At 51.0% G+C, this 8,867-nt stretch overlaps 1 non-coding gene across 1 annotated transcript; it reads right to left on the bottom strand.

Moving 5' to 3' along the window:
• Window positions 1-978: 978 nt before the first annotated feature.
• Trnat-ugu lies at window positions 979-1,051 on the bottom strand. The gene has a single exon. It is a non-coding gene; the product is annotated as a tRNA-Thr (tRNA).
• Window positions 1,052-8,867: the final 7,816 nt, after the last annotated feature.

Below are 8,867 nucleotides of genomic sequence, written 5' to 3'. Positions count from 1 at the left end.
CCGAGAAACCCCCTGTAATCTATATAACCTGGAGCGATGATTATAGGAATTATATATAACTCAGCATATTAATTATATATATATATATATGTGTGTGTGTGTAGCCCTCGATAATGCAGGTGTCTCGTTAATTAGTACCTGTAAACAAAGTTGGCTGGTCGTCAATTATTATACACAGGCGATACATTAGCGAACACAACCTCGTACCTGATTGAGCTACTCGGCGGCGTTCATAACACCTATTACCTGCTGTGTGGTGTGGGTGTGTGTGTGTGGGGATGGGTGGTGGTGGGGGTGGGGGAGGGGATGTAGGGAGGAGTAGGGGGTGGGGGTGTGGGGGGGGGTGTGTGGGGTGTGTGGGGGGGCGGTTGTGTGTGGGGTGTGGAGAGGTAAGTGAGGGGAGAGGTGTGTATGTGCTTATTTCATATATAGTTTATCAATAGTATATGGTATAGCAATTATATACCAGACGATATAACGAGGGTAGTTTACAATTCTCCATGATATAACTACCTGTGTTATAGTATGTTGTGTGGTTAATTATATACCTGGTGTTATAGTATGTTATTGTGTGGTTAATTATATATCTATGTTATTGTAGACCTTAATGAAGTGTTTATGATCCGCCATCTCGAAGTCTGATCACCAATAATTTCTGATAGGTTTTAAGGTGAATAGTATCCCCACACATATATATAACAATAATAATGGAAGCCTTGAAATCGAGGATGGCCACCCAGAGCTTCATAGGGTGGATTGCTAAGGTATAGAAGCTGTCGCCAACACAACAACCACACCCCAAGTTAACGAGCTGCATGACCCAGTGTCACGGAATAGTCCGAGAAAACTGGACAGCTCGCCAACTGCACTGGCTAACCATTACCCAGAATACGGTCCACAAATCGGTTAACATCCAGGTTCCCAATTACTGCTGGGTAGAAAGAGGCAAACGGCGTAAAGAAACTTGTAAAAAAAATTTTGCCCCTGTGAGAATCGAACTCACGACCCCTGGTTTACAAGACCAGTGCTCTGCCCCTGAGCTAAGGAGGCACATAATTCACTACAACATTATACATTACAACACACAACACACGCAACACAAAGACCACACAACACACGCAACACAAAGACAACACAACACAAAGACCACACAACACAAAACAACACAACACAACCTTGACGATGACTTCTCAGCTGGGATAGAGCCACAGAAGATACACCCTAAGACCAGGTGACTTGAAGGGCCATTACTGTTCCCTCCTTCCCTTCCTTCCTTCGTCTTAGTACCTGTGGGAGGCGCCAATACTCCTGTGGGGCATAAATATAGCCTAATGTATTGGGAAGCAGTGATACCCATTATTGTTCTGGGAACATGCACATTACGGCACCACTCCCACCTCAGGTTAAAAGCGATGTTGGTGGAAATCGCATCGATATAAGAGCCTATTGATAGTCTCTAAGCCGATTACCTGTTGTCATTGTCCAAGTTTCAGTCGCCTCGAGCACTAAGTCTCATCACCAGGAGGGAGAGGGAAGGAGAGGAGGAGGGTAGGGGACAGGTAGTTTGGAAGGTAAGGGAGGGAAAGGGGGTATGGTGGGGGAGGGAGGGTAGTTTTAGAAGGTGGGGGAGGGAGGGAGAGGGAGGGAGGTAAGGTGGGGAGGGAGGTTAGTTTTGGAAGGTGGGAGGGAGGCAAGGTAGAGGGAGGAGAGGATGGGGGAGGAGGTAAGTGGAAGGAGGTAGGTAGTGGGGAGTGAGGTAGGTGATGGAGGGAAAGAGTGCTGGGGAGGAAGGTAGGGTGGTGGAGGGTGAGGTAGGGTCAGGACGCTCTCTACCTTTCAACCTCGATTTCTTCAAACACTTAAGATTAGTTGATCTGTCCACTGCGTGTCGTAAGGGGGTGAGAAGGGTGATAAAAGGAGTGAAGAAAGGTGATAAGAGATGAAGAAAGGATGATAAGTGAAGAAAGGGTGATAAGGGTGAAGAAAAGGGTGATAAGAGGTGAAGAAAGGGTGATAAGGTGAAGAGGATAGTAGCGTGGAGTAGGTGTGAAGGGGGTGACTGAGGTAAAGGGAGAGGGAGGTAGGGTGATGAGGGAGTGGTAGGGGTGATGGGGGAGAGGTAATGGGTGAAGGAGGAGTGGTAGGGGTGATGGGGGAGAGGTAATGGGTGAAGGAGGAGTGGTAGGGGTGATGGGGGAGGTAATGGGTGAAGGAGGAGTGGTAGGAGTGATGGGGAGAGGTAATGGGTGAAGGAGGAGTGGAAGGGGTGATGGGGAGAGGTAATGGATTGAACGAGTGGAAAGGGTGATGGGGAGTTAAGTCAAAACAGACGTGGTAGTGAAGGAGGAGTGTGGGGTGATGGGCAGAGGTAATGGGTGAAATGACAGGAGGCAATGATGGGGGAGTGGTAGGGTGAGAAGGAAATGTATGAAGGAGGAGTGGTAGGAATGGGGAGTGGTGGTGCAAAAGAGTGGAAGCGATGGGGAGTGGGGAGAGGGGTGAAGGGAGTGGTAGGGTAGGAGGAGGATGGGGGTGGTAGGGGTGAAGGAGGAGTGGTAGGGTGATGGGGAATGGTAGGGGTGAAGAGAGTGGTGGTGATGGGAAATGGTTGAGGAGGAAGAGGTGAGGGATGGGGAGGAGGTGGGGAAAGAAGGAGGGTGGTAGGTGAAGGAGGAGTGATGGAGGTGAGGTAGGGGGTGAAGGAGGAGGTAGGTGAAGGGGAGTGGTAGGAGTGAAGGAGGTAGGGGTGAAGGAGGGGGTGAAGGAAGAAGAGGAGTGGTAGTGAAAGGAGTGGTAGAAAATGAAGAGGTAGGTAAGGAGGGTGGTAGGGGTGAGGTGTGAAGGAGAGGTAGGGTGGGAAGAGTGGTAGGTGAAGGAGATGGTGGGTGAAAGGAGGTGGTAGGAGGGGAGGACAGAAGGAGTGGTGGTGAAAGTGGTAAGTGAGGGAGGAAAGAGGGTAGGGGTGAAGAGAGGTGGGGAAGAGAGTGGTAGGTGATGGGGAGTGGTGTGACAGTGGAGGGAAGGAGAGGTGAAAAGGTGGTGGGGTAGGAGGAGTGGGGGGTGAAGGAGGGGGGTGAAAAGAAGTGGTAGGGGGTGAAGGAGGAGTGGGTAGGGGTGAAGGAGGAGGTGGGGGTGAAAGGAGGAGGTAGGGGTGATGGGGAGAGGTAATGATGAAGGAGGGTGGTAGGGGGTGAAGGAAGGAGAGGTAGGGGTGAAGGAGGAGTGGTAGGGGGTGAAAGGAGGTGGCTAGGTGTGACACAGGTTGGTAGGATGTGACAGGGTGTGATAGATGTGACAGAGGTGATAGAATGTGACAATGGGGTGGTAAGTGTGACAGGGTTAGAGACTGTGACAGGGGTTAGTAGGGTGTGACAGGGGGTTAGTAAGATCTGGAACACTAGATTTAAAATATATATATATATATATATATATATATATATATATATATATATATATATATATATATATATATATAAATATATATATATCTTATTTTTCCATAAAAAAAAACCAAGACATTTTCACTTCAACACCATAATTAATACAGCCTTCACAACCATACATCAACCACCACTACCTCCTCTCACTGTTATTTTCTATATATATATAAGACCTATAATGATATATCACTGTTATATACACCCTATTGACTCCTACATATCACTGTTGTTAATAATATATCCATATGAGATATATTTCACTATAATATATCGTGTGAAGTATATCCTTAAGTAGCCATTATCATATTTTACATTGGTGTTTATGTCTTCTGGAGGTCAGGTGGAGAGCTGTCTGTCTGTCTGTCTGTATGTATGTATGTATGTATGTATGTATGTATGTATGTATGTATGTATGTATGTATGTATGTATGTATGTATGTATGTATGTATGTATGTATGTGTGTATCTAATCTCTATCTATCTATCTATGGGAAACGAGTTGAGCTGACATTGTGTGAGAAACGTTAATTTGACAGTGTGGTAGAGACAGTTCACCTGACAGGGTTGCTGACAGTGTGGTAGAGACAGTTAGCTGACAATATGGTAGAGACAGTTAAACTGACAGTGTGGTGAGGCAGTTCAGCTGACAGTGTTGTAGAGACAGTTCAGCTGACAGTGTTGTAGAGAAGAAGCTGACAGTGTTGTAGAAAGCTAAGCTGACAATATGATAGAGACAGTTAAACTGACAGTGTGGTGAGGCAGTTCAGCTGACAGTGTAGTAGAAGTAAGCTGACAGTGTTGTAGAGAAAGCTAAGCTGACAATATGATAGAGACAGTTAAACTGACAGTGTGGTGAGGCAGTTCAGCTGACAGTGTGGTAGGAAGGAGGACAAACGAGCCGTTAACGGTGAGGGACTGACGTGGAGGGAGGGAGGGAGGGAGGGAGGGAGAGAGGGAAGGGTCAACTCTGCCCAATAGTTTACCTAGATGTTTTGACTCAGTGTTTGGGTAAAAATATCACCTGGCTCTCCCAACACTCCCTCACCTGCCTGCTGCTGCTGCTGCTCCTCCTGCTCCCCACCACTCCCCTCACTACTCCTAACACTCCTCACTGCTCCAACACTCCTCACTACTCCTAACACTCCTCACTGCTGCCAACACCCTCACCTGCTGCCAACACTAACTCACCTGCCAACACTCCTCACCTGCTGCTGCTGCTGCTCCCAACACTCCCTCACTCATCCGAACACCCCTTCTCTGCTGCCAACACTCCCTCACTGCTCCCAACACCTCTCTGCTGCCAACACTCCCTCACTGCTCCCAACACTCCTCACCTGCTGCCAACACTCTCACCTGCTGCCAACACTCTCTCACTACTCTAACACCCCTCACCTGCTGCCAACCTCCTCACCTGCTGCCAACACTCCCTCCTGCTCCAACACCCCTCCTGCCCCCAACACTCCCCCTCTGCCAACCTCCCTCACCTGCTGCCAACACTCCCTCACCTGCTGCCAACACTCCTCACTGCTCACACCCTCACCTGCTACCACCTCCCTCACTGCTGCCAACACTCCCTCACCTGCTGCTGCACCAACCTCCCTCACTGCTCCCAACACTCCTCACCTCCTAACACCCCTCACTGCTCCCAACCTCCTCACCCCCCAACACTCCTCACGCTGCCACACTCTCCCCAACACTCCTCACTGCTGCCAAAACTCCCTCACCTGCTGCCAACACTCCCTCACCTGCTGCGGCTGCTGCTCACACCCCTCACTCCTCCCAACACTCCCTCTGCTGCCAACACTCCTCACTGCTGCCAACACTCCCTCCTGTTCCCAACACTCCCTCACTGTTGCCAACACTCCCTCACTGCTCCTAACACTCCTCACTGCTGCCAACCACCTCACTGCTGCCAACACTCCTCACTGCTGCCAACACTCCCTCACTGCTACCAACACTCCCTCACTGCTCCCAACACCCCTCACTGCTCCCAACCTCCTCACTGCTTCCAACACCCCCTCACTGCTCCCAACACTCTCACTGCCCAACACCTCACTGCCCCAACACCCTCACTGCTCCCACTCCTTGCTGTCTCCAACACTCCCCACTGCTGCCAACACCTCTCTGCTCCCAACACTCCTCACAACTACCGTTCTAACACTTCACTGCTGCCAACACTCTCACTGTTCCCAACACTCCCCATCATCCAACACTCCTGCTGCCCAGCACTTTCACTGCTGCCAACACTCACTGTTCCCAACACTCACTGCTGCCAACAACTCTCAAGGTTCTGCACTGCCAACACTTCACTCTGCTCAACACCCTCACTGCTGCCATCACTCCTCACTGCTCCCAGCACCCTCACTGCTGCCAACACCCTCACTGTTCCCAACACCCTCACGCTGCCAACACCTCACTGCTGCCATCACTCCCTCACTGCCCCAACACTCCTCACTGCTGCCAACACTCCTCACTGTTCCCAACACCACTGCTGCCACTCCTCGCTGCCCCAGCACTCCCCACTGCTGCCAACACCTCACTGTTCCCAACATCCCACACTGCTGCCAGCACCCTCACTGCGCCAACACTGCTCCCAGCACTCCTCACTGCTGCCAACACTTCACTGTTCCCAACACTCACTGCTGCCAACACTTCCCGCTCCCACACCTCGCTGCCAACACCTCACCAAGCAACACCCTCACTGCTGCCAACACTCCCTCACCACCTCAACATCTCACTGCTGCCAACACCCCTCACTGCTGCCAACACTTCACTGCTGCCAACACTTCACTGCTGCCACCTCACTGCTGCCAACACTCTCACTCCCCACACTCCCTCACTGCTGCCAACACTCTCACTGCTGCCAACACCTCACTGCTGCCAACACCACTGCTGCCACCCCTCACTGCTGCACACCCAACACCCTCACTGCTGCCAACACTTCACTCAGCGCCAACACTCACTGCTGCCAACACCTCACTGTCTCCCACACCTCACCACCCCCAACACTCTCACTGTCCCAACACTTCACTGCTGCCAACACTCACTGCTGCCAACACTCTCACTGCTGCCAACACTCACTGTCCCAACACCTGTCACTGCTGCCAACGCTCCTCACTGCTCAGCACCCTCACTGCTCCCAGCACTACTGCTGCCAACACTCCTCACTCGCGCCAACACTCCTCACTGCTCCCAGCACCTCACTGCTGCCAACACTCCTCACTGTCTCCAACACTCCCTCACTGCCAACACTTCACTGTTCCCAACACTCTCACTGCTGCCAACACCACTGCCAACACTTCATCATGCTACCACCCCACTGCCCAGCACTTCACTGCTGCCAACACTCTCACTGTTCCCAACACTTCACTGCTGCCAACACCCCTCACTGTTCCCAACACTCCTCACAACACCACTGCTCCCAACACCTGTCACTGCTGCCAACACTCTCACTGTTCCCAACACCACTGCTGCCAACACTCCTCACTGTTCCCAACACTCCTCACTGCTGCCAACACTCTGCTCCCAACACTCCTCACTGCTGCCAACACTCTCACTGCTCCTAATATCTCACTGCTGCCAACACCTCACTGCTGCCAACACTCCTCACTGCCAACACTTCACTGCTGCCAACACTTCACTGCTGCCAACACTCTCATTGCTGCCAACACTCTCACTGCTGCCAACATCTCACTGCTGCCAACACTCTCACTGCTGCCACCTCACTGCTGCCAACACCTCACTTCCCAACACTCCGTCACTGCTGCCAACGCCCTCACTGCTCCCAGCACTCACTGCTCCCAGCACTCCTCACTGCTGCCAACACTCTCACTGCTGTCAACACTTCACTGCTGCCAACACCCTCACTGCCAACACTCCTCACTGCTGCCAACACTCACTGCTGCCAACACTTCACTGCCCCAACACTCCTCACGCTGCCAACACCACTGCTGCCACCTCACTGCTCCCAGCACCTCACTGCTGCCAACACTCCTCACTGCTGCCAACACTCCTCACTGCTCCCAGCACTCCTCACTGCTGCCAACACTCACTGCCCAACACTCCTCACTGCTCCCAGCACCCCACTGCTGCCAACACCCTCACTGCTCCCAACACCCTCACTGCTGCCAGCACCTCACTGCTCCCAACACTCCTCACTGCTGCCAACACCTCACTGCTGCCAACACTCCCCACTGCCCCAGCACTCTCACTGCTGCCAGCACTCTCACTGCTCCCAACACCCTCACTGCTGCCAACACTCTCACTGCTCCCAACACTCTCACTGCTCCCAACACTCTCACTGCTGCCATCCCTCACTGCTAACACTCACTGCTGCCACACCTCACTGTCCCAACACTCACTGCTACACACTTCACTGCCCCAACACTTCACTGCCAACACTCCCTCACTGCTGCCAACACCTCACTGCTCCCAACACTCCTCCTGCCAACACTCCCTGCTGCCAACACTCAGCTGCCAACACTCCCTCCTGCCAACCGCTCCCAACACTCTCACTGCTGCCAACACTCTCACTGCTGCCAACAACACCCCCACCGCTCCCAACACCTCACTGCTGCCAACCTCACTGCTCTGCCAACACTTCTCACTGCTAGCCCCCCCTCACTGCTCCCAACACTCCCTCACTGCTCCCAACACTCCCTCACTGCTGCCAACACTCCCTCACTGCTGCCAACACTCCCTGGGGTTCAGTAATCATCATACCACTCTCTGTCTCTCTCTCGGGGGTTCAGTAAACATTATACCTGTAGCTCTAATTAGTTATGATACCTGCCATTATTCTACTGTACCTTTAATACCCCTTGAGGTCAAAGGTCACTCACTCACCCATTAAAATCCCTTAAAAGATCACTCACTCACCTTTTAAAACCCCTTGAAAGCTCACTCACTTACCCTTTAAAACCCCTTAAAAGGTCACTCACTCCCCATTAAAACTCCTTAAAGGGTCACTCACTGTTCCCTTATACCTCTAAAGGTCAAAGGTCATTCGGGCGGCTTTAAACAATGATATCCTGATTCATACATGTTCGATACAGGTCTTTAAATGGAGGCTTGTGGGAGGATCCTGACTGTATTTCTACTTTTTACTGTAACTGTAACTAAAATGTGTTATAACTGTCACTAAAACTCTCTATAATGATCTTCTGTAACTACTTGTAACGTGTGCTGTAATTATAACTACTTGTGACTTCTGCTGTAATTATAACTACTTGTGACTTCTGCTGTAATTGTAACTACTTGTGACTTCCGCTGTAATTATAACTACTTGTGACTTCTGCTGTAATTGTAACTACTTGTGACTTCTGCTGTAATTATAACTACTTGTGACTTCTGCTGTAATTATAACTACTTGTGACTTCTGCTGTAATTGTAACTACTTGTGACTTCTGCTGTAATTATAACTACTTG

This window comes from Homarus americanus, unplaced genomic scaffold (genome assembly GCF_018991925.1).
Source record: "Homarus americanus isolate GMGI-L3 unplaced genomic scaffold, GMGI_Hamer_2.0 scaffold30582, whole genome shotgun sequence".
Lineage (NCBI taxonomy): Eukaryota > Metazoa > Arthropoda > Malacostraca > Decapoda > Nephropidae > Homarus > Homarus americanus.
Note: the sequence above shows the minus strand (reverse complement) of the source record. Positions and strands in the feature narration are given on the sequence as shown.